We start from the raw sequence: 24,637 nt of genomic DNA, 5'->3' as shown, positions 1-24,637 counted from the left end.
TCTTCAGACAAGTAATTCTTGCAGCGCTGGAGCGCCTTTTTGGCGGTCCGGCATCTGAAGTCACCCGGCCAGTAGGACTGGTGACGTCCAGTAAACATGTCATGTGGGCTATTAATGTAGAAGCCCCAAGGCAGGTCTATGGAATGTCACTAATGATGTCCCTGCAAGTCTCTCATTGGTTGCAGCGGTCACATGGGAAAACTACTCATGGGGGAGAGATGGAGCCTTTTTGCTACTCCTGAAAAACCACTTCAAGCTGGTCATACACACTATATAAAAGTTGTCAAGCAGCAGTATATAGATGACATACTCAGAATCCATCCTATGAATACCAATACAGTATGTCCATAGGCCGCTTCCACATAGGAGACACGTTCTCATCGCAAGAAAATCGCAGCGATATTTTCAGGTGGTGGTGGTGGTGGGGGGGGGGGGGGGTTTGACCGTAAAATATAAACCCTACCCCGAAAATAATCCCTGGCTGCAATACAAAAAAAACCCCAAAAAACAGATACATCACCTAACAGTCGCTGCCACACTTCTCCGCAGTTCCTCAGCACTTGTCTTCAGGAAATTCTTCCTAGTCCACGGTTTGAAAAACCCCACATCCAGAAAGCGCTGCCTCTGATTGGTTCTCAAGCACCGCGGCTCAGCCAATGAATAGCTGTGATTGGTTCATGGAGCACCGGCTCCGATTGGCTGAGGCGTGGCGCTCGAGAACCATTCAGAGGCAGCACTTCCTGGAGGTGGGGTTTTTCAAACCCCGGACTAGGAAGAATTGCCTGAAGACAAGTGCCGAGGAGCTGCGGAGAAGTATGGCAGCGACTGTTAGGTGATGTATCAGTTTTTTGTTTTTTTTGCAGTTAGGGCTTATTTTAGGGCTTTGACAGTAGGATTTCCTTGCATTACACCGCATGAAAACCGCATTTTTGTGTGATGCAACAGAAAGCGAGGCTCCATAGGGAAACATGGGTTACGAAACATCACAAATCGCGTCAGTATAGAGCATGCTGCGATTTTGTATCCTAGCAATGTCGCAAACTACAAAGCATCACTAATGTGAGAGAACCTATTGGAAGCCATGGGCATCACATACATGCGTTTTGCAGCAGTGTCGCTATTTTGTAGTCCGCGTGGAAGCGGTCTAAGGTCTTTAGCACCACAAAACCCAAATAAAAACTCAGTTGGTTGCTCAATTCTGTAATCTCAAGATCTATTCAGCATAGCTGTTTTGTACGTCACAGGGGAGACAATGGAGTAGGTACTCTCTATCAAACCTCTTAAATGCCACAGTTACTACTAACCAGAGCATTTAAGGTACTTTCTGCCCAAGGCAAAAGATATTAACCCATTAAGTACGCTGTCTAAGAACTTTTGCGGGCCAAGTTGTATTTGTCAATGTTACTATATAATGTACTTTTAAAAAATTCTAACTGGAGTGAAATAGAAAAAGAAACCAAAAATTCCACCATCTTTCGGTGCGTCCTGTTTCTACGGCGTACAAAATACAACAAAAATGACACAATAGCTTTATTCTACGGGTCAGTACGACTACTACAATACCAAATTTAAAGTTTGGTTTTTTTTGCTGTACCACTTTTTACCATTTTTTAAGATATTTAACAGTTTCTAATTATTTTTAGCCGCCATTTTCTGACAGCCATTGCTTTTTAATTTTTCCCTCCACATAGTTTTGGGAGGGCTCATTTTTTGAGGGATATCCTGTACTTTCTATTGATACCATTTTGGAATACATACAACTTTTAGATCGCTTTTTATTACATTTTTTTCTTGGAAAGGTGGGGATGGGGGGATGACCAAAAAAGTGCAATTGTAGTGTTTTTTGCTGTTTTTTTTTTCTGGCGACGTTCCCCTTGTGGGGTAGATAATGCACTACTTTAATATATGGCACTTTTAGAGACACAATGATACCAAATGTGTATTTTGTTTTATTATTTAAATTCCTTTATTATAAATATGGCAATTTTTTTTAAACTTTTATTACCTTTCATTTTTTAAAAATAATTACTAGAACTTTTTAAAACTTATTTTACTTTTTTGCGATGCTTTGAAGCTTTTCAGTATGATGTAATGCCATAGCATTACATTATATTGCGAACTGACAGGCATTCTATCAAGCCACGCCATGTGCATGGCTTGATACGCATTCTACAATGACAGCCCTGGGGCCGTCAGAAAGCCCCTGGCTGCCATGACAACCACACAGCAAACTGCAATCTCATCGTGGGACCCCTGAACATTGCTCAGGGTATTTAAATGCTGCTGTGAGAATTGACTGCAGCATTTAAAGGCTTAACAGCTCCAATGAGTGGCGCGGCTTACCGGAGCTGTTGCAGGTGGGTGCCGGCTTTAAGAAACAGCTAGCACCCGATTGTACGAAGCGGGATCCATCTGCAATCCCCCTCCATACATACCCCAAAGCTGCAGGAAGTAACTATATGTCCTGTGGCGTTAAAGGGTTAAGGAAGTTGCCCAGGACTTTGCACTTTTCTTTTTTTTTCATTGATGATCTATCCAATCAACAGATGATCGACGAGCGTCCGATGCTCAGGAACCCCAGCACCGTTGTCAATACAGACATTGTAGGAAGCAGATTGCGCTGTCTGTAGTGCATCGGCCTGGGCTGGTATTGCAGGAACAGCTCCCATTGCCTACAGAACCAGATGGGACCGCTGCAATGTCCCTAGTGCTTCCTGCTTACATCGCTGACCACGCTGACAGCAATGCCAGAAATCAGCTAATTGGCAGGTATCCCAAGAGGCAGACTCCTGCCGACCATCTTCTGATGTCAATAGAAAAAAAAATGCAACTAAACTGCTACATACATACTTGGATCATGAAGGACATATTCCAATTCCCATCATAATTTGCGTAAAAAAAAAATATATATATATTTTGGGAACCTGCATTATTTTTTTAAATGGTTTAGTATTGGTGTTCCGCATTGACTTCAATAATGAGCAGCGAGGGTTATCGCATATTTGTACTGCATTTAACAAGCGTCTTTGCACCCCAACACAATACGGGGGAGTCTAGTCCTAGAGAATTACAATGTGTCTAGTGCTCAGTTGTTTAGCACATCGCTAACATGCCCGTACATTTACATTGTTACTAACCGGTCGCATTTTCTACATTGGACCGTTATTTCCCGTCGATGGCACGCAGGTCAGGGAAACCCATTCATCTTGCTTCTGTTCTAGGTGGTGTTTAAAACCTAATTACGTGCCTGTCAGGCTCTGCGGCAGCGACGATCACTGTGTGTGGGTTGTGTTCTGGGCACACGCAACCAGATAGGCGGGGTGCAGGGAAACATAAGGAAAAAGAAAAAAACACCACAAACATAAATGTCAATGAACGAAAACTCATAAGCAGCCGATCAGAACCCGTCACTTTTCTGACCCTTTGCCTGCTAGATGATGCGAACAGGAGCAACATTCGCCAACGCAAATTACGTATGCTACAAAATATACAGTCCTATTAATATACGGGAAACTTCAGTGCAGAGGTTATGCAAATGCAACGACTAGCTGTGGCACTACATCTGCCAGAGATACCCTGCCATTCGCTTTCCGCTGCTTTCATTAAAGCGCAGTATGTTCCCTACACTCCCCTGCAGGGTTTTAATGATCTCTGTGGCCCAGAATCCAATAAGCAAACTTCAGCGCAGCTAAAGCGGTTGAGTCTCAGGAGGAAAGACGCCATGTGTAGATGGAGGGGGCGAGAGAGCATCTCCGTCCTTCAAACACCATATCCCTTGCTAACAGGTCTGAACATTAATCTCCTCCTGGCACTGTCACTTCGCCAGACAGACTTTGCTTTCTGCTGCAATGTGCTCTGGAACGGCTGCCAGGCTTCTAGAGTGGCAGAACGGCTCTTTTTTCTATGCTTCAGGATCTCGCGGGAACTTGGGGTAAAAAAAAAAAAAAGCAATATATAGAAGAGGATGAGTCGTTACTTGCTAGACAAGAAGGATGGGGGGCCTCATGCAGCAAACTAAACCTTCCATGCAATGACTCACTCGGCACTGTTTGCAGCAAGGCCAAGCATCCTAGAACCTGCCATGTATATCTGGTATCACCACGGTGAAAGCCTAGTGTTTTCTGGCATTTGATTAATATAAGAGCACCCAGCAGGGGACCCTGCGACCGTCTGTGCTGGAGCAGACTCCAGAAACCCACTTTGACTTATATTGGCATGTTCAGCCTAAAATGCAGCGAATCTCTAAAAGACCTTTCTTATAGACCAGGATTTGGCCGCAATACACACACTGCAACATGCAGTGGAATCTGCTGCTTTGGAAATCTCCAGACCTGAACTCCAAGCGTCAAAGGCTCCTATGATGCTTGGAGTGAAGTTTAGGTCAGGAGACCCGCGGTCAGGCTAGTACACTTGTCCGTAGTAAAGCAGTTGTCCGAAAAATGACTTTTACCATCTATCCACAGGATAGATCTCTGTACCGGCGGAGATCTCTGTACCGAGACTCCCCAACCGATCCTCAAACAAGGGTGCTGTGTCCTCCAGCCTCGTTACAATGGTCCGATGTCCATCATCCTTCTCACAAAGGAGCCTCCTGCAGCAGTGAGGAGGTTAAATGGAGAGGAGTTCATGAACAGCCGTCGCTTCATTCAATCTGGCATGACTGCAGCGGCCCTGCAGTAAGAAGAAGAGGGGGACATGGGACCCCCATTTTTAGAATCTTGGAAGTTTCAGTGCCCCCCACCCAACTCCATTACAGTCAATGGGATCCGTCCGGCGCTGTTCGATTCCATTCAGAGACTGAGACTTCGGCTGCGGGTGTTCCCCATTCCTGCTTCCTGAACAGAGCAGGAAACGTAACCCCTGACGCAGGCATGAAACCACCTTAACCCTTTCCAATCCAATTTTGGATTCAGGGTTTCCTAAAAGGCTTTCCCTTTTTGCTGTTATCCAAGTGTGCCATCTGCTGGCTAAAGCCAGTGTGTGTGCACCAGCGAGGCTCCAACAGCGGAATGGCTAGCAATAGACGGTAAGAACACCCTGTCGGATGTCTTCTGACATTGGATCTGTACAAAATTCAATCAAAATGTAGGAAGATGTCAAACAGTGGATTGGAAAGGGTTAATACCCAAATCGCTTTCTTTAGGTCTTATTCGGATAGAAGTATTATTGCATGTGCATCTATATCGTAGATTACCCAAGACCCTAAACGCCCTTTAGCACCAAAGATCCTATGCCGAAAACTACAGCTCTCCAAAAAGCTAAAAGTTACTAAAGAGCCTTTTGTAAAAAAAAAAAAAAAAATTAAAAATAACAAAAAACACGTTATATGACGCGAATGTTCCCAACCGCTGTCCTGCGTAAACACATGCAGCAACCGTACCATCAACATGCATTATTCTAATATCCCCTTGTGCACATAGGCACCTACTAGTCGTTAACAGGAGAGACAAGCGATCGGAATTCCAAAAAACATTCTTCCATACAAATTCATGTTTTTCAAGCTGCATCATCCATCGGAACTCGTATTTACGCATTTATCTTCACGCATAAAACAACTCTAAGGGCTAAATTTAAAAAAATTCTAAACTAAATGGATTTTTTTTTTAAAAAAACCAAAAAAAAACAACAATTCTGATTACACGATTTCAGAAGAACACAGTCTGTAATACTTTGTGGCAGAAATTGCAAATTGAATATTTCGAGGTAAACACAGAAACAGATTAGCTAAAATTCACTACCTGCAACCCCCGCCGCTCAGGAGATATTCACCTCCCGAACACCACTGCAACTTCAATTTCTTCCAGCTTATACTGGCAATAGAATTTTGATTTTCATTGCTTTCAACAAATTATCAGGAGTTCCCAGCAGTGCCGGGGTGGGAGTGCTAGACAGCGCTTTATGACGGAGCGCTCTAGATCGTGTGCAGCAATTAGGCAATTCTTCCTACAAGCTCATCCAATATATTTTACATTTGTTTTCGGTCCTGCGGCTTTCTAAACCAGTTAATATTTTCACCTTTACTAACAAATATTAGAAAATATGCAGAAGGAACAAGGACTGAAAGGGACACAAGCAGCTTGGGCACGAGCTCAGAGCCCACTCTATTATTTCAATGTAGCCTGCATTAGACAGCGATTTAAAAAGTGACTGTCTGCTAGAATCTTCTTGACCCCTATACAATGACCCCTATCCACCCATAGGTCTTCAATGGCCAAATGGCAGGGTTCTGTCGCGCGGAACCTCAGCGAATCAGCTGTTCACAAGCTAAACCATCACTCTGTAAGAAGCAGACAGCTCTGTACACTGTGCAGTGGTCTAGTGTGGTATTACAAGCACAGCTCCCATTGAAATGAATGGAGCACTGGTGTGCATGTAAGACCTTCAACTCCATTCATGCAGGGACCTTCGGGACCCATGTTCTCAGGGCTGGTGGGAGTCCCGATGATTGGGCTTCCATTGAAAAAAAAAGTTATCCCCTATGTTCTGGATATGAGTTAATGTTACACCTTGGCACAACACCTTTAATATATTCCAGTACATGGAAGCCATGGAGCCTTTACCAGGTCGCAGGCTGCAATATAAACCCATCGACATCCCATGATCACGTTACAGAAGGGCGTTTCCTGGATGATCACTCAAGATTCCACTATCAACATTGAGAGAGGCCACAATCGGAATGAATACCGACCACAGCTGTTCATGGTGGGTGTTGTTTTATACAGCCAGCACCCACTTCATACAGCAGGCTTGAATACTCAGCCCATATCTCCATGATGGACTATTTGCATGTTCCGGTGTCCAGATATGTCAACAGAACCTTAGTAACCTCAATATCTAGGTACAACGGACAAATGTTTTTCGTTTTTTTTTTTCTACTGAAAGCATTTAATTTTTTTTTTTTATGGAAAGCAATGGGGGAATACACAGAAAAGCTGAATTCCATTTTTCTGCTTCAAAAACAGGACAGAATTCAAGCAGTAATCCCTAAAGCAGATGTGAAGGAGCCCTGAGACATCCGTTATGATCAATTTTTAACTAATCATTTTTTTTTTAAGGTTTGTTTGAAATGTGGTTCTAGTTTAACGGATCTGTTAAACAGAATAGTTTCCATTTGTGACCGTCCCTTATTAAGTACAATGCGAAAATAGAAAAAGGTCAAGTCTGTCCAGTTTCCGTTCTTTTGGACCAACAAAAATCCTGAAGTTCCGTTCTTTTTTTCTTCTCAAAAGCCAGAAACCAAATGGAATGGAAGCAAAATAAGTCTCATTGAAATAAATGGGGATTTTACTACATTCGTTGTTTCCCGTATCTCTGTTCTTAGGAGGAAACAGAAAAACGGAAAACAAAACGCTAAAGTGAACTCATCCCCACCTGTCATGGCGCCCGGAGTTGTTCCTTTGAGTGCCGCTGAACGCTCATCTAATGTGTCTAGTGTCAATGAGAAGCAATATAAAGTGCACTGACTCTTATTGGATAGCCTAGACAATAGGAAGAATTATTCCACCAGCCGTGTGGATGAGGATCCAAGAAAAGGACTGAACATGTCTGACTACTGACGCTGGAAACATTGGCTCCGAAACGGAAAAATTTAGGAAGCGAATGAAATTTGTATTCCTTCTGTAACTCCCATTGAAGTGAATGTGGGAAAAAACGTGGGTTTCTCATCTCAGCCATGAAGTACTGACGTGGGAATACCCCTTTAATGCAACGACATTGGATGTATTTCTGGTATGGATGAGCAGTTTGCAAAGTTGCTGCTTATTTACCTCCGAAGGACTCCCATGAGGGTGAATTAAAAAGTTTTTGGGGTGGAGTTTTTCTTTCTGTGGATTTTGCTATAAACCCGTAGATTTCAGCCTCTATCAGCTTTTTTCCCCCACTATGTGTTTGAAAGCCCTACCCCTTGTATTCTACTCCGATTTATGCTACAAGTCCACCAAGAGCCATTGGCCAACATGAAATATTTAGGAGCCAAATGAAAAAAAAATAAAGCAATAACTTACTGTGTGCAGCGCTCCACATCCCCCACGCCATACAGTTACAGTCAGTCCCACATCCCCCATGCCACAAAATAGCAACTAGCCCCGTATCCTCCAGGCCATACAGTTACACCCAACCCTGCATCCCCCGCACTATACAACAGTATCCATCCAGTACTATGCCACTAGTATACACATCCAGTGGCTACCCCCCCCCCCCCCCGCCCCGCAGTATAATCATTTTCATCGGTGTGCAACACCTCCCCCCACCCAACATCTGAAGTGCTCACCTATATTGATCAACGCCCCCTGTGGCTCGGTGGTCAGGTATTAGTGTTGGCCTTGGGGGTGATGATCTTCAGTATACAGCACTGTCCCTATACTTATACAGGCCGGACCTTATTTATCTCTGACAGCAGCCTCTGTACTCTGGCTTCCTCCCAGCTATGCTCCACACAAGACAGGCTCAGTAGGTAAGTACACTGATCCTGTACTAGCCTCCTGTCACACTATGTGGACACTTGCATTGCCCCTCCCACCGCTTTCTTGCATTGAAAGCAGACATCTATGGCATCCTTACAGAGTACATATATGTTTCCCAACTCCACCAACAACATATAAAATCCATAACTACCGACTCCTATCAATATTACTTCCAAAGGCAATAAATACATTTGCTTGAAGGGAGTCAGTCAGCTAGAACATGCTAACCAAACTGCAGGCATCATGTTATAGATCAGGGCTGAGTAGATTGATATATACGTAGTTTTAGGGTGAAAGATTCAGTAGAACTTGTATTTTATTCATTTATATCTCTGCACATCCTGAGCTGAACCGTCCAATGGGCGGAGCTATCAGTGATTGACAGCTAGCTGTGTATGACAGTACATACTGAGGTAACTGTCAATCACTGATAGCTCCGCCCATTGGACTATTCAGATCAGAATGTGCAGAGATATAAATGAATAAAATACAAGTTCTACTGAATCTTTCCCCATAAAACTATATATCATCTGCTCAGCTCCTCCGGCTCTATAACATGGTGCCTGCAGTTTTGACAGCATGTTCAAGCAGAAAGATTCCATTAAAAAAAACTAGAACAGCCAATCTCCTTGTAGACATTTTATCAGCTAAGATTTTTACTATAAGATGCCAGGATGTAATCCAACAACATTACCCCGCCACCTCGAGGAGTCTCCCGCTTTGCTTTAATGCCTCCTTCACACGGGCGACAAAGTCGTGTGATTTTGTAGCATTGCTACGATGCTACAAATCGCATGTATGAGAAGCCCATGGTTTCCTATGGGTTCCTTCACACATGAGATGTTTTGTAGCATGCTGCAAAATGACACACAAACCTCGCAGGTCCAGCGATATGCCCGTGACACGCTAGGTTTTGTAGCCCATGTTTCTCTATGGAGCCTTCCTCTCTGTTGCATCGCATCGCGCGAAAACGCGGTTTGCATGCGATGCAACTTTGACAGCAGCAGATGCTACGAAGTCGCGTGATTTTGTAGCGTTACATGCGACTTTGTAGCGCTACAAAATCGTGGTATTGCTGCGAGAAAATCGCAGCGATATCATACGGTGCAGCGATGTGGTATCGCTGTGAGAAAATGCGGTGTCGCCTGTGTGAAGGAGGCCTAAATATCTCCTAGATCTCTTTCTGGGGAAGCCGAGCGATCAGGCCGCCATTAAACTCAACTTTTCGAAAAGTTCTATACATAAAATCTGTATAGTTTTGCAGCAAACATCCAGTACTTTCTTGCTACATAGCTCAACAGATGTGCCCCTCAGGACTCTGGATACCCGGCTGAGAACCTCTGTCTGATGTATAATGGTGACCAATTAGCTTTCCACAAACAGATTTAGACTATTACTTGCATATAGCTTTTCCATATGACAATAACGGCTAACTGGCGTCTCTCAAGGTCTGAGGTGCATCCTCCAGAGAAAGTAAATTAACATCATCCCAACATACATACGGCTATATACATGGGGGGGTACCCAAAAGAAACAGGAATCTTCTACTGATGGGCGGGGCATCACTAGTACCGCCTTCTGTTACTCGGTGAATGTCTGTGAAACCCTTCTGAGGTCGTATGCGTTGAAGATTTAGCGGCATGACACTTGCCTCACCCTCCGTTTTCACTCGATCTGTGTGACTTTTTTTTTATTTGCGAGTGCTTTGAGCAATGGAAAAGGAAGCAAAATTTCACAGCTGCACATTGTTCATAATAATCAGCAATCCCAAAATATGTGAAGAACTGAACAACTTGTTGGAAATAGAATCACTGGAGCCGAACGCAACCTTTCCCAATAACTTTGGCTGGCATACCGCCTCAGAAGGATTCTGCAGACATTCACCTAGCAACAAAAGCCTCTACTAGTACAACCTGACCCCCGGAATAAGATTCCTGTTTCTTTTGTGTAACCCCCTCTTCCCATGTAGTTAGGTCATATATAGATGTTTGCAGTATATGCAGCAGCTTCGGGACTCTTTGACAGCAGACACCCGTCTGCAATAGCCGAAACCAGAGATAACTAAAGGCCCATTTAGACACAGCAATTATCACCCAAAAGACATCTTTTGAGCGATAATCGTTATGTGCATTTACATGGCAAGATGATTGCTCGAAATTCGCTCAAACGGCAGTTTAAGTGACAGTTTTGAGCGTTCACTTTGAATAAGTGTGTAAATGAAGGCTCATGCTGTATGCAGAAGAGAAGCGGGACCGCTATCTTCTGCATACAGCTGTTGTCTTCTCGGAGCGCTCAGCTCATAAACAGTTGAGCGCTTCAAGCGGGGTATACAGGACACAGCTGCAGCGCTGTCTTCTGCATACTCCTGCTGTGTTCACGGAGCGCTCAGCTGGTATACAGCTGAGCGCTCCGAGCGGGGTATGCAGTACACAGCTGGAGCATTGTCTTCTTCATACTCTGAGATGGATAGCAACTGAAACAATAGTATCAGCAGTATCCCACTGAGAACTCAGCACGCGGCACTAATAAGGCTCATCGTTCTCTTTCAGCTTGCTGAAATACAATGATGAACGACTCGTTAATGAAAACTGCACGATGTCCGTGCAGTTAGACCCAACGATTCTCGCTCAAAAGATGGCTTTTAGCAATTTTTGAGTGAGAATGCCGTTGTCAATTCTGACAGAAGCATTTAAATGTCCTTAAGATCCCATCGTGATAAGATTGTGGGGCTGATGTCCAACTGTCATGGCAGCCATAATTGTTTGTCTATTAAAACGTGCCCGTGGCATGTCTTTAATAGGCAGCCTGTAATATAGTATCATGCAATACTATAGTAAAATAGTATTCTAGGCTGAAAAAAGACAAATATCCATCCAGTTCAGCCTGTTACCACCCCTCTTTGTTGATCGAGGAAGGATCAAACTCAAGTGGGCAGAAGTCAATTCACCCTCATTCTGGGGGTAACCCTCATTCATTGTACTGCATATGCGATTAAATGATCGTAAGGTCAAGTTCCCTATGGGGACTTAAAAAAAAGGTAAAATGAACTAAATAACGACTTTACAATTAGTACAAAAAAAATAAATGTTAAAAGCTTAGGAAAAAAAACTTTTCCTGGTTGTCGCATCAAACTACACATAAAAAATAAAATGTAATAATTGGGATCGCTTCATCTGCTAAGGTCTGATCTATTAAAATATCAAATTATTAATCCCACACAGTGAACCTTGTCAGAAGAAGAATATGCAATGCCGGAATTGCGCTTTTTATTTTGGTCACCCGGTTTCCAAAAAAAAAAAAAATTGAATAAGGCCCAATGCGCACGGGCGTATTTGCACGGCAGAATCCAGAGCAGGCGTTCGCCTGCGGATCACGCAGTAAATACTGCCCATAGACATGCTATGCAAAACACTTTTCCATGCCCACGAGCGGAAATCAACTGCAATTTTCCGCTCATGGGGGCAGATGGGGGAGTGAAATACAAAATAAAAAAAAATAAAATTTAAAAAAAAAAAAAAAAAAAAAAAAAAATCCCAGCATGTCCTATTCTAGTGCGGGCCTCGCATGGACGGTTTTTATTGCAGTCAATGAAAGTCGTGCGATCCCGCGGATCCACGTCATTGCCGGCATGTCATTCTCTGCACTACGTATGTGCGGCGGCATGCTAGCAGCACAGAGCAGAAGACATTGCGCAGGTCCGCGGGGGTCACTGTCGGGGCACAGGTTATGATTCCGCTGTGCACATTCGGCCTAAAAAGTTATTTTAAAAAGTCGTATGAACCCCAAAAGTAGACCAATGAAAACTACAGGTCGGCCTGCAAAAAATGAGCCCTCGCACGGCCCTATTGACAGAAAAATAAACAAGTTATGATTTGTGGGAATGCCGGAAGTGCAGAATATGACCTTGACACAGGAGCAGCAATGACCCTTGGTCATGAAAGGGTTAATATAGAGCATCTGACTCCCCGAGAATAATGATCCTCAAGAGTGTTAAAGGGGTATTCCAATCTTATAAAATGTTACAATGTCACTAGGATATGCTTATGATCCAAACTCTAGGACCCCCAAAACCCCCGAGGATTAAAGGGTCACAGGACTGGTATAGTGCTACATCCCTTTTTTCCCCCCATGCACAGTAGCGCCCTGTCCATCCAACGGTGCCGAGAACTACAGCACAGCCCCATACAAGTGACTAAAGAGAACTGCATTTCCATCTACAACCAGATGGCCAGGAGCAGAGCTGTGCAGGGAAAACTTAGAAGGCAGCACAACACCAAACTAGCACCGTGGCACCTTCATTCCAAGGCCAGGAGGGTCCCAGAGGGCAGGCTCCCACCGCTAATCAAGGCAACATGCCAATACTTTAGAAAGATGGAAATAGTCACCATCTGTTTCCCCACTCTGTTGGAGATGCGGTACAGAACAGGAAACCATACTTCATATATTTTGGAAATCCCCGGTGTTGTCGGGTTTCTGCTAAGAGGTATGGCGCATTATCTCCAAATTTACGGACTTAGCCAATAAAAAGAGTGTTAGGCATAAGTGATGCTCCCCCTTCCTCCACCGCTTTTTTTTCCCTTTCTCCCTCTCTTCATGCTACCCTTACGTTCCCCGTTCCTCCTCCACCCCGGTATTATTGTATCTTGACGCCACCAGGAAGTCCTGGTGGAGTCAAGATTGACTGGGGGTAACGCCCCGTGAATGTGATTGGCTGCACATGTGGTTGGACTGTAGGTCCTGCCAGCCCACTAAGGAAGGCTTCTTTGGAGCAGCATAGAGTGGCTGCCGCTGCAGGCACGCATCCCCAGCTTCAAGGCTGTTCCCCAGCGACGTGACACCAGAATGCCCACCTGTGTAATTGTAAGATTGTGGCCGGCAGCATAGCCAAGGTGGTACCCCTCCCCCTCATGTCATGTTGTGCTTGCGAACGATGCAGAAGACAAGCGGAGTGCCCCCGCTTGTCTTCTGCATCCAGCTGTTCTCTGCACCGAGCACCCGGCTGTCATACAGCTGAGCGCTCTGAGCGGAGGATGCAGAAGACAAGCGTGGTGGCCCCGCTTATCTTCTGCATCCAGTTGTTCTCTGCTCGGAGCCCCCGGCTGTTATACAGCCAGGCGCTCCGTGCCGGGTATGGAGAACAGAGCTGGACCGCTCTGTTCTTCATACCCAGCCTGTCATCAGGGAGTGGGATACATCTGAAACAATAGTATCATCTGTATCCCGCTGTGAATCCCTGATAAGGCTCATCGTTGTCCTTCAGCTTCAGATGAGCGACGGCATAACGAAAACTGAACGATGTCAGCGCAGTTACACACAACGATTATCTCTCAAAAGACGGTTTTAAGCAATAATCGTTGTGTCTGAATGGGCCTTTATTTCCTGTTCTACTTTTCCGTCAGGGGGGCAGAAAATGGAAGAAAAAATTAAATTTTACTCCCCATTGATTTCAATGCAATTTTTCTGAGCCTCAAAACAAACAAAAAAAAAAAAAGAAAAACCTACAGTTTAGTTCCCATCTCCTATCTATTTCATTTTTAAAAGAAATGGACTAGTTAAAAGATGGAAAACAAACCACTTATGTGAACAAGGCGTTAGGCTTCTCTCACGCAGGCATTTTTTAACAGCCTATGGCCCCCTGCACACGGGCGAAAATTCTGCGGCGGGATTTCCCGCAGAATTTCCGCCCGTGGCTGCTGCCATAGGATTGCGTTAGAAAATGCAATCCTAGGCAGACGGACGAGATTTGTCTGCGTGAATCACGCAGAGCCCCGCACAGAAATGTCACTCTCCGTCCGACGGCTCCGCTCTGCGCATGCGCCGCCTGCCGGAACATCAAAGAGCCAGAGCCGAGGGAGAGGTGAGTGCTGCGTTGGTCCCTGCAGGGGCTCGGGTTTGGTCTCACTGCGAGAATTCTCGCAGCGGGATCCGACCCGGCCATCTGCAGGCGACCTTTGGTGGGCGTTTTTTTAATATCTGCTAAAAACGCTGCACTAAGCCTCCATTCATTGTAATAGGGCTTCTCAGATGAGAATTTAAGCACAGCATTTATAATGCGCGCTAAAACGAACGCTGCATCTTCTATTTTCAGGCGTTTCAGCGTGTTTTTGACGCCCTGCATCACCCATTGTAATTAATGGGATGCATCAAAAATCGCGCAAGATTTGCTTGTTTGCAAGACGCACAAATATGAACTCCATTCTATTAAATGGGATCATACACACGAGCGATGTTTCTCTGCCTGGCACCGCAATGCAATGCTATGCAGGAAACAAAAATCGCAGCATGTTCCATCTTGCTGCTTGCTAAGCGCACGCAATCTCCCACCGAGGCTCAGAACAAAAATATGGAAAAGGTAAGACTTGTATAGAAGAGCACAGGATTCTGGAAAGAGTCAGATTTTCAAGCATGGCTGGAACTTGAAAGGGGCCACCAAGCGGGTGTGGATAAAAAAAAAAAAAAAAATACAACCTGTATTTTAGGCCACCTACACACGGGCACGCACAGATTCCACGTGGGGAATCCCGCACTGAATCCGCCCATGCCACTTGCTGGCGACCCTACGTACCACTTGTCTTTTCTTCTGTACTGTGGATGGGCAGCCGGCGCACATGCACAGTACAGATTTCCCCGTGCCATCGCTGGGCGATGACGTGGATCCCACGGCCTTTGCAGAAAAAAATACATCAGCCGGTATTTTAGGCCACCTGCATATGGGCACGCACGGATTCTACATGGGAAATCCCACACGGAATCCGCCCATGTCCCCTGCCGGCGATCCTGTGTACTATCTGTCTTTTCTTCTGTACTGCAGATGGGCTGCCGGCGCACATGTGCGATACAGTTTCCCTGCACCATCGCTGGTGATGACGCAGATCCCACGGCCTTTGCACAATGATGAACCCTTGCGGAAGGGTCACAGATCGGATGGCTTCCATTGACTTCAATGGAAGCTGTCAGTGGGGAAACCACGACTAGTTTCCGCTTCTGTGCATGGAAAAATCATTTTTTCCTTGTATGCTATGAACGGACATTGCTGCGGAATCCATGGGCAGACGCTCGATGCTTCACCCTTTCCGATCCAATTTGTATCCTGGTTTTCCTAGGTGAATTACTCTTTTTCTGCTGTTATACAATGGCGCTATATGCTGGCTAAAGCCAGTACTGCATGAGGTGACACGTTGGATAGGCTCCAGCAGCAGAGAGGCTGGAAATATACAGTAAGAGAACCCCGACGGACGTCTTCCAACATCGGAGCTGTACAGCCTTAAATCATAATGTCTTTAGACGTCAGACAGTGGATTGGGAAGGGTTAAATCCGCTGCTGTGCACGAGCCCTTAAGCCGATCCCACGGCAGAACATCCAACCTGAGGCTATTCATTATATTCACCACAAAACTTTTTGTATTACTTTGTACATAATTTGAACACATAGACTACCAGGTATAAAAATCCTAAATACCAACAAACTCTTAACCCCCTTTCCCCCTACAGTCAGTTTTACGGGGGGGTTTTTTTATCTTAAATTTACAGAAAATTTTGAAAAATTTCATTTTCAAATTTTAAATTTTTTTGAGTGTAAGACAGATAATCAAATAATGCAGAAAAGCTAATAAATAACATTTACCATATGTAAGCAGCGTGCTGGTACCATTTAAAAAAGGCCCTTTCAGACATCAGAAAGCAGATAAATACACGGACAGTTTTCCCCATGTTTATGAAAATATCCATAATCTATTCTTTAGGGGACCAGTTCAGTTCTGCAGTGACATTGAGAGGCCTACATATTAGGACCCCCTATTTTAAAAAGTTAACTTCTCAAAGTTTTCAGAACAGTATTTTAAAAAAAAATCTGTTTACTCTTTAGGCGTTTCACGGGAACTAAAGCAATGTGGAGGATAAATTTGAAAATGTCAATTTTCCAATTTTACCCTGCAATTTTAACATTTTTTTAAAATCCGTTGACCATGCGGTATAAATGCTGCTATTCTTAGTCTGTGGGTCATTAGGATCCTAGTTATACCAAATTTATATATTTTTTTTTTTTACTTTTTTTTTTTTCATTTTACTACTTTGGAATAATAAATGGAATTTTTCATAGAAAATTATTTTTTGGCATCACCGACTTTTTTCCGTCTACAGAGTTGCAGGAGGGCTTGAATTTTGCGTGTCAGGTTAACGTTTTCATTTGTACCATTGTGGGAGGAAGATGACTTTTTGATTGCTTATTTGATTTTTTGTAAGGCAGGATGGTCAAAATTATTTTTTTCTTTTAACGGTGTTCACCATACGGGGTACACAGCAGAAAATGCGATAGTGCCGAGCATTACAACTGTGCCAATACCCAATTTTTGTTCTCTTCTTAATGATAGTGTTTTATTGAAAAACGTATTTTATTATATATTTGTTTTCTACCACATTTGTTCGCCCAACAAGGTAACATGAAGATACGATCTCGCAGACCATTATCTGACATTGTCAGTTCTTCACTGACCGCGCAGATCGACACTAACAGGCCACCATACGTGGCAGACCCGGAGGTCATGATCTGACCTCCGCTTGACATGGCAACCATCGGCACTCCATGATCTCAATGAAAAAGTGCTGTCTGCGTACACAGTGGTATCTAAGGGCTAAATCTCGGGGATCGGAGCCAAGCTCCATCTGGTGGTGGCAACGGAACTGTGTTTGTAAGTTACAGCTGTGATCCTGCCCCAATTATATGCACGGCGCGATGCGGGAACTACTGACCGGCTGCACCATACACATACAGCACGTTGGGGAGAAATTAAAGGAGTTCACTCATTAAAACAAGTAATGGCATATCACTAAAGGGAACCTATCGGCGGCTATGACCACCATAAACTAAGTTATGGTACTCGTAGGACAGGTTCCCAGGAACCCTGCAGGCTGTGTGCATGCACTCCCATAGAGATCAATTGGAGTGTGCGAACACAGCCTGGCGCTTTGGGTCCAATGACATGGTCCGTGCTAAGAATGCAACGTCCGTGCACCGAACGCACGGTCCGTGAACCCATTTTCAGGGCTGAGACTACAGGCAGCGGGAGGCAGGCAAGTCTTAAATATCCCTCCCTGAACTCTATGAAGCACCATAACTTAATTATGGTGAGAGTTCCATATCCCCATCTGCCTATCAATTCACTTCACTCCCCGCAGCGATGCCAGAATAAATGGAGGGCTTGGCAGGATCCATGTATACAACAAATTGTATTATGGTGCGCTAGTACCCGGTTTTTGCATTTTCCGCTAACATCATGTCAGCCGGGGTGAAGGCTGTAAACAGTAGTGGGATGAGCAGAGGCAACTTTTGTGTTATGACAAAGGAACTTTTGTGGCTACTTTCTTGGCTCCCTGAAGATCACCAAAACTGTTTATAGTCAATGGGATCCCCCAGCGTTGTTCACTTCACTCACAGGACAGATCCGTTTTGTGGTGGTTTTCTGCTTCGGTAACAAAGCAAAAGAATGGAAACTGGAACGTAGATGTCAACAAAGCCCATCATATACCCTTCATAGTGGTATTGGTAAACGTCGCTCATGCGGTATTAACAATTACAGGACATTAACCTCTGCGATTGAACTTGCATATAGAAATGGCAGCATGCATGTCGCTTATATGGATGGAAATACCATCAGCTGTATGCAATGACTTTTCAAGCCATCCACTGTTCATCTTGTGGAGACTTGCTGAAGTCATAGCCCCGGGCAAAAGGATTTTGCAGCCACCACCTTCCCCATAGAATTCAATGGAGAAGAGGCCATGCCTGCGAGTACTTTATTTAGAGTGCAGGGTCTGGCAATCAGCAAATGGGGGGCGCTGGACCCGCGTACCTACCAAGAAGTGAGGATCCTCTCAGGCAATTATGGCATATCCTGTGCGGGGCATTGGCCCCTAGTTCTCCTGATAGGTGGAGATCCCAGATACAGGATTGGCAACTATCAGGAATTAGTGGCATATCCTGTGCAGATGCCATAATTGCCCACGATACGAAGACCCTTCCTTTTAAGGGCTCATGTCCACGGGGAAAAGAAGAATTAAAATCCGCAGCGGATTTTAACTCTTCTCCCGCGCGCGGATCCGCACCCCATAGGGATGCATTGACCACCCGCGGGTAGATAAATACCCGCGGATCGTCAATAAAAGTGATTAAAAAAAAAATGGAGCATGAAAAAATCTGGACCATGCTCCATTTTCATGCGGGTCTCCCGCGGGGACGGCTCCCGCGGGCTTCTATTGAAGCCTATGGAAGCCGTCCGGATCCGCGGGACACAAAAATCACATTTTACTTACCCGCTCCGGTTCTTCTCTTCGGCGCCGCGCCATCCTCTCTCAGCCGCGGCCGGATCATTTTGCTTCGGCCCGGCGCATGCGCGGGGCACGTCACCGACGTCATCGTGCACATCCGCCGAGCCGAAGAATGAAGATCCGGCCGCGACGAGAGAAGATGACGCCGCCGCGAAGAGAAGAAACGGAGCGGATGGGAGGTGAGTTTATTGTCATTTATTTGTATTTTCAGCGCTCATGTCCGTGGGGCAGGAGGGACCCGCTGCAGATTCTACATGTAGAATCCGTAGTGGGCCCGATTTTCCCCGTGGACATGAGGCCTAAGAGTTGCATACTGGACACCCCAAAACAACTGTGGATAGAACTCCTGTTCCATTTGCAGCATCACGCGCTACAGATTGTAACGTTGAAACAATCATTCAGGTCAGCAAATAATGCAAATTGCTAATGCTGAGCCAGAAAAATTATATCCACGTAGTTGCTGTACAATGTAACGCTGCAAGTAAGGCCGGGCTCACACGAACGTATTCTGGCAGAGTGCAGGCTGCAAGATATGCATGTGTACTTGCGTAATACGCTCCAAAATAGAACACGCTGCATCTTTTCTTGCAACTTGTGTGAGCGGCAATATGGCTACCTATGGCAGATTGGTACAGCGTGTTGTACACGGAATACAGTGTACCAGCACGTTCGTGTGAGCCCGGCCTTAGTCAACAAAAATCGCCCACAATTTTGATGAAGTCTATCCACATGAACGATTACAGGAATTCAAAGTTGTATGGTGAATGTAGTGAGTGCCTTGAATATCCAGCGGTAGTGTCCCCCACACATCAGGGAGCACAACACCAATAAAGGGTTCTGCCAAAGTCACAATACTGCTACAAATTAGAGACTGCCACTATGTAGGAGATGGGTACTGCCAACCTCTCAGTAAGGGTGACTTACCCACTACAGTTCTTTTTCACTGAGAAATTCGCAGCGTTTTTTTTTCTCCAGGGGTCTATGGGACTTGTTAATGTTAAAATCGCGATCGCGCAAAATCGCGATTTCGAGGTAAATTGCGATTTTGCGCGATCGCGATTTTTAACATTAACAAGTCCCATAGACCCCTGGTGAAACAAAACGCTGCGAATTTCACAGTGAAAAAGAACTGTAGTGGGTAAGTCACCCTTAGGGAGAAGCAGCCACAAATTAAAATATTGATTTCTTTTTTCAAACTCTTTTTGATTTCAATCTAGATTTTTCTTTATAAAACAAGCTAAAAACACCAATTTTTTCACATAAGGGAATCACACAGCAGTTCCTTAACATAGACCGATCAGAACTGAATGGAACAAGTCTAATAATCAGTACTTATGAAGGTGTTGCTGTGTATGCAATTCCCCTATGTAAAAGAATGTGGTATGAACTTTACTTACCTATGAAGGTGGGGTTCCGCATCCCTAGTCATTCCCAGCCCCCCATGCACTATGCACACACCCTGCAGTTATCCCAGGCCCCCCCATGTACTATGCACACACCCTGCAGTTATCCCAGGCCCCCCATGTACTATGCACACACCCTGCAGTTATCCTACCCCCCCATGTACTATGCACACACACCCCAGCCACCCCATGTACTATGCACACACCCCCAGTCATTCAGCCCCCCCATGTGCTATACACACACTTTGCAGTTATTCCAGTCCCCCATGTACTATGCACACACCCTAACCACTCCCATGTACTATGCACCCACCTCCAGTCATCCCAGCACCCCATGTACACCCCCAGTTATCCCAGTCCCCAGGTATTATGCACACAGACACCACCACTCATCCCAGCCCCCCATATACTATGCACACTCAGTCATCCTAATTCCCCATATTTCGTGCTCACACAGCAGTCATCCCAGCCTCCCATGTACTATGCTCACACCCTATCATAGCCTTCGCATACTGTCCTCTCGCCGCTCATCACAGCCCCCGTGTATTTTCCTCCCGCAGCGTCCTGCACACCCCACTTCCCCCAACCTGATATTAGACCCGCCCACAGGGGGGTCAGACTAATTTCTATTTTATGATTATGACGAAAGTATAATCAGGCTTCAGTAAAATGATTTGATTAATTAATTTGATTAACTAACCAGCCCTGCTCCCAATTCACATTTATGGCGCAAAGCACCAGTTGGCTCCTCACAGATTTTATTCGCTTAAGACACGACGGCTCTAAGAATTCTGCCTATTAAGAGGGCCTTTACATTAAATTAAGACTGGCATAAAAGGGGGTTTCTAGCAAATAGTATTGATGAGGTTGGTTATCAAGTTGATTGGTTGGGGTCCGCCGCTCAGGACCCCAGCTGATCAGGTGCCTGCAATACGCAGGGGTGGGAGCAGAAGCTGAAGCTTGCATGTCCTTCTCCGTGGCGTGACCCCACATTTCCATGCATCTTCAGTGGTTTATGGGGAGCTGGATTTTACTTCTAAAAGGTACAAGACTGGAGGTTCAAATCTCCAGACCCCAGCTAGGAACGCAGGCTTCCAGGTCAGAAAGATGTAACATAGTACGGGACCTCGTAATAATAGGCTTTAGTCATTTAAACCCCACCAATAATGGCGAGGCCGGACAACGGATGCGTAAGGGGCGGCTCAGCTTCCCCCAACAGATGAAAAAAAAAAAAGAATCGAAGACGCTAAATTCCAATGCCCAATCCTCTTGTTCTGCAGGAGATAAGCTGGTGCCAGACTGTGGCTTACCTCCCCGAACACACAAACTGTCATCTGTAAGGGGAACTAGGGAAAACCGCTATCAGACAAACAATTGTCGTTGATCGCGCAGGAGCAGCTTAAAGGGGTTTTCCGGTCTTTTACTATTTATGACTAATCCTCAGGATAGGTCAGTAATAGTTGATCACTGGGGATCCTTAAGGTTGGACCCCTGCTGATCCTCCGTCCCGCTGTCAGTGCAGTGAGGCCAGACATGGTCATTGGTGGTCAAGTATAATAGGAGACATCGTTCCTACCGATTTTAATGGGAGTGAAGCTGCCTATTGGGGAAGGGGTGATCCAGGAGGAGCAGATCTGCCGTTGAATTTCCGTGCAGACCTCCACGGCATTTACTGTAGCAGCAAAGTGAAGGAGATTTTAAAAATCTCGTCCACAAGTTGCGTAAATGATATGCACAAAACCCGTGCAGAAATTAACATGCGGTGTGGAATTCAATTCCGCGGGACGTCAATTCTATTGCTGCGGAATTCACCTCTTCTCAATGAGGGGGTGAAATCCACAAAGAATGATGCGATAAAACCTGAACCCAGTGGATCGGGCTTGGAGGCTGGCTTTGCACTGCTGGTCTAACGGTGGAAAGCCCGCTGCGGACATTCTGCTACAACCCCCATGTGCATCCACCCTCACACTACCCACCCTGACCATTCATGACAACCTCTGGCCTCACTGCACTAACCTCGAGCCAGAGGGTCGGCTGATCAGCGGGGGTCCTGAGCAGCGGACCCCTGCCAATCAACTAGTGAAGACCTATCCTGAGGATAGGTCGTCAATAATGAAAACCCCTCCAAGTTATTTCCTGTCAGTCATTTGTTTGCCCGGACCACCTAGCATGAAGACTGACAGGAAGTTCAGAAAAATGACTTCCTCCACGATGACAACTTTATCTCCTACATCTCCAATTCTGAAAAAAAAACATAGGAACAACATACACATTTCTGAGCAATAATGCCAAGTTTATTCCTTCACTTTCCTTTTACAGGTTTTGTACTACCAGGTCTAGTGAGCCTTTAATAAAAATTTAGTAGCCACCATCCACGAACTCCGCACCCCATAACAGGGACCACGGGATGAAAAACAACAATGAATTGATCTCCGGTGGCTACAACCCCTGTATGCATCCACCCTTACAGTTCCGACCCTCACCATTGATGATGACCTCCAGCAACGCTGCACTGTCCTTGAACCAGGGGGTCAGCCGATCAGCGGGGCGGACCCCTGCCATTCAACTATAGATGACGGATAGGTTGTCAATAATAATAAAAAACAAAAACAGCAAACCCCTCTAAGTTATCTCCCATCATTTGTTCGCCCGGACCACCTAGTATGAAGACTGACAGGAAGTCCAGAAAAATGGCTTCCTCCACGATAACTACTTTATCTTCCAGATCTCCAATTTGAGAAACCCCCATAAGAACAACATAACATTCCTGAATAATACCGGCGGGTCTATTTCTCTGCTCTCCTTTTACAGGTTTTCTACTACTGGGTCCAGTGACCCTTTAATAAAAACTTAGTAGCCCCCATTCACAAACTCCGCACCCCATAGCGGGAACCGTAAGATGAAAGACAATTAGCTCTCCTTCTCGGTATACATAGGGGGGGGGGGGGGGGGTCATGTTCCTTTTTTAGGTTCACGGTAGTAGAAACCATTCCTAGAACTGCGCCTACTGCGAAAGTTAAACTTGCACATGCGGCTCTTACGTCCCATTTCCATGTTTTTAACCCTTGATGTTAAAAAAAAAACTACAAAAACCCAACAATGCTTTGCTGCAGCATGCTGTTAAAAGGTATGCATGAGGCCATTCTAAACCGCCATTCGCGAACGCCGCACATCCGGTTTACGCAATAACGGTGGCGAATCCGGAATACAAAAAAAACAAAATAGAAGAAAAAGAACACAACACCAGGCCGTTCTAGGTGAAGGCAATCAACATTGTGGGGTCTCCTCAGCAGGAAGTGCTGCGTACACAATGCAGCTGTCTCACGTCACATGAGGGAAGCAGGTGAGCCGAAGGCGGTAGGCCTGACAGGTACCGGTAGACATGGATGACAACAGTCCAGGGCCATCTGCAGTCCATACATGCCTATCCCCACCATAGAAAGATGTGCAAGCAGTATTTCTAGGGGATCCTGCACTGCAGGCCTTTTATTAGGAAAAGGATGTGTGGCCCTACAGGCAATCCACATTACAGAATTTCCATGCCCTTACTGCTTCCAGTTTCCCTACTCCTCCCCCACTTGGTACTGCCCACAGCACACGCTTTAGTGCAGTGGGCAGAACCACAGGGGCAAAAAGGGGGGGACCGTTAAAAACCCAAAATACCAAAACCTGCGAGGGAGCTAGAGGAAAGCAGCCGGAGGAGGGGTTAATAAACGAGCGCTAAGACGCACGCTATATATCCGGGTGGACACGTTTACAGGCACCCCCCTCCTCCTCGCCGGAGCGCACACAAAACGCAAAGGAACTGCACGGAAAAATCACAGTTTCATTCATAAGAGATGCCCAGGAAGGGGATGCATGCCAACCACACGCCCAGGGCGGCCTAGACACTGGCAAAGATGCTGCAAATTAAAAAGTTAAGAGGAGAACTTACCTAAAATGGCCACTGCTGCAGCCAAAATACAAACAGCTATTATTTGGTGAAGTTTAGCACAAGACACCCTGCAAGGACACCCTAACCTGGCCGGGGAACGCCTCCTCTTCGCGCTCATTGGTTACCTTAGCGGCAGGCAGGCGAAAAGCTCAGCGCTGATTGGTAGTTCGCTTGTCAAACAAGTGGTGGTCGTTTCAAGGCTGGTTGCGGCGTGGTTATTGCTTTGCTCCATTGTGCTGCTATTTGCATGGATGTGATGAGCTCTGCGATTGGTCGAGAGGAGGAAGAGGGGGGACAGAAGGGGGTGCAGTGTGAGAGACTAGGGGGAGCTCAGGGGGGTCCTGCTGATATTTGAGCTGCTTTTTCCTGCCAGCTTCATGCTCTGCTGTATCCTGCAGTTCAGCCCTGTGTGGGAGCAGCTGGGCATTCAGTTGCATGTCACTGCACAGACTTCCCATATGGAATTTCACATATTTAGGTTGTCTTTAGTGTAAAGGGCCTTAACAAAAATAGGT

General features: G+C 45.5%; 1 protein-coding gene across 4 annotated transcripts in view; it reads right to left on the bottom strand.

Annotated features, from left to right (window-relative positions):
• CHD6 (chromodomain helicase DNA binding protein 6) overlaps nt 1–24,209 on the bottom strand; it is a 108,184-nt gene extending 83,975 nt beyond the window's left edge. For 3 of the 4 annotated variants that reach the window (XM_066586619.1, XM_066586623.1, XM_066586621.1), the window contains exon 1: nt 24,123–24,209. The gene's annotated coding sequence lies outside the window, so the exon portion shown is untranslated. Of the gene's footprint in view, nt 1–3,137; nt 3,294–24,122 lie in introns of all 4 variants that reach the window. The other variant, XM_066586620.1, reaches the window with a different exon arrangement.
• Nucleotides 24,210–24,637: the final 428 nt, after the last annotated feature.

This window comes from Eleutherodactylus coqui, chromosome 13 (genome assembly GCF_035609145.1).
Source record: "Eleutherodactylus coqui strain aEleCoq1 chromosome 13, aEleCoq1.hap1, whole genome shotgun sequence".
NCBI classification, from domain to species: domain Eukaryota; kingdom Metazoa; phylum Chordata; class Amphibia; order Anura; family Eleutherodactylidae; genus Eleutherodactylus; species Eleutherodactylus coqui.
The sequence above is the reverse complement of the archived record's forward strand: the minus strand, read 5'-3'. Positions and strand labels throughout refer to the sequence as shown.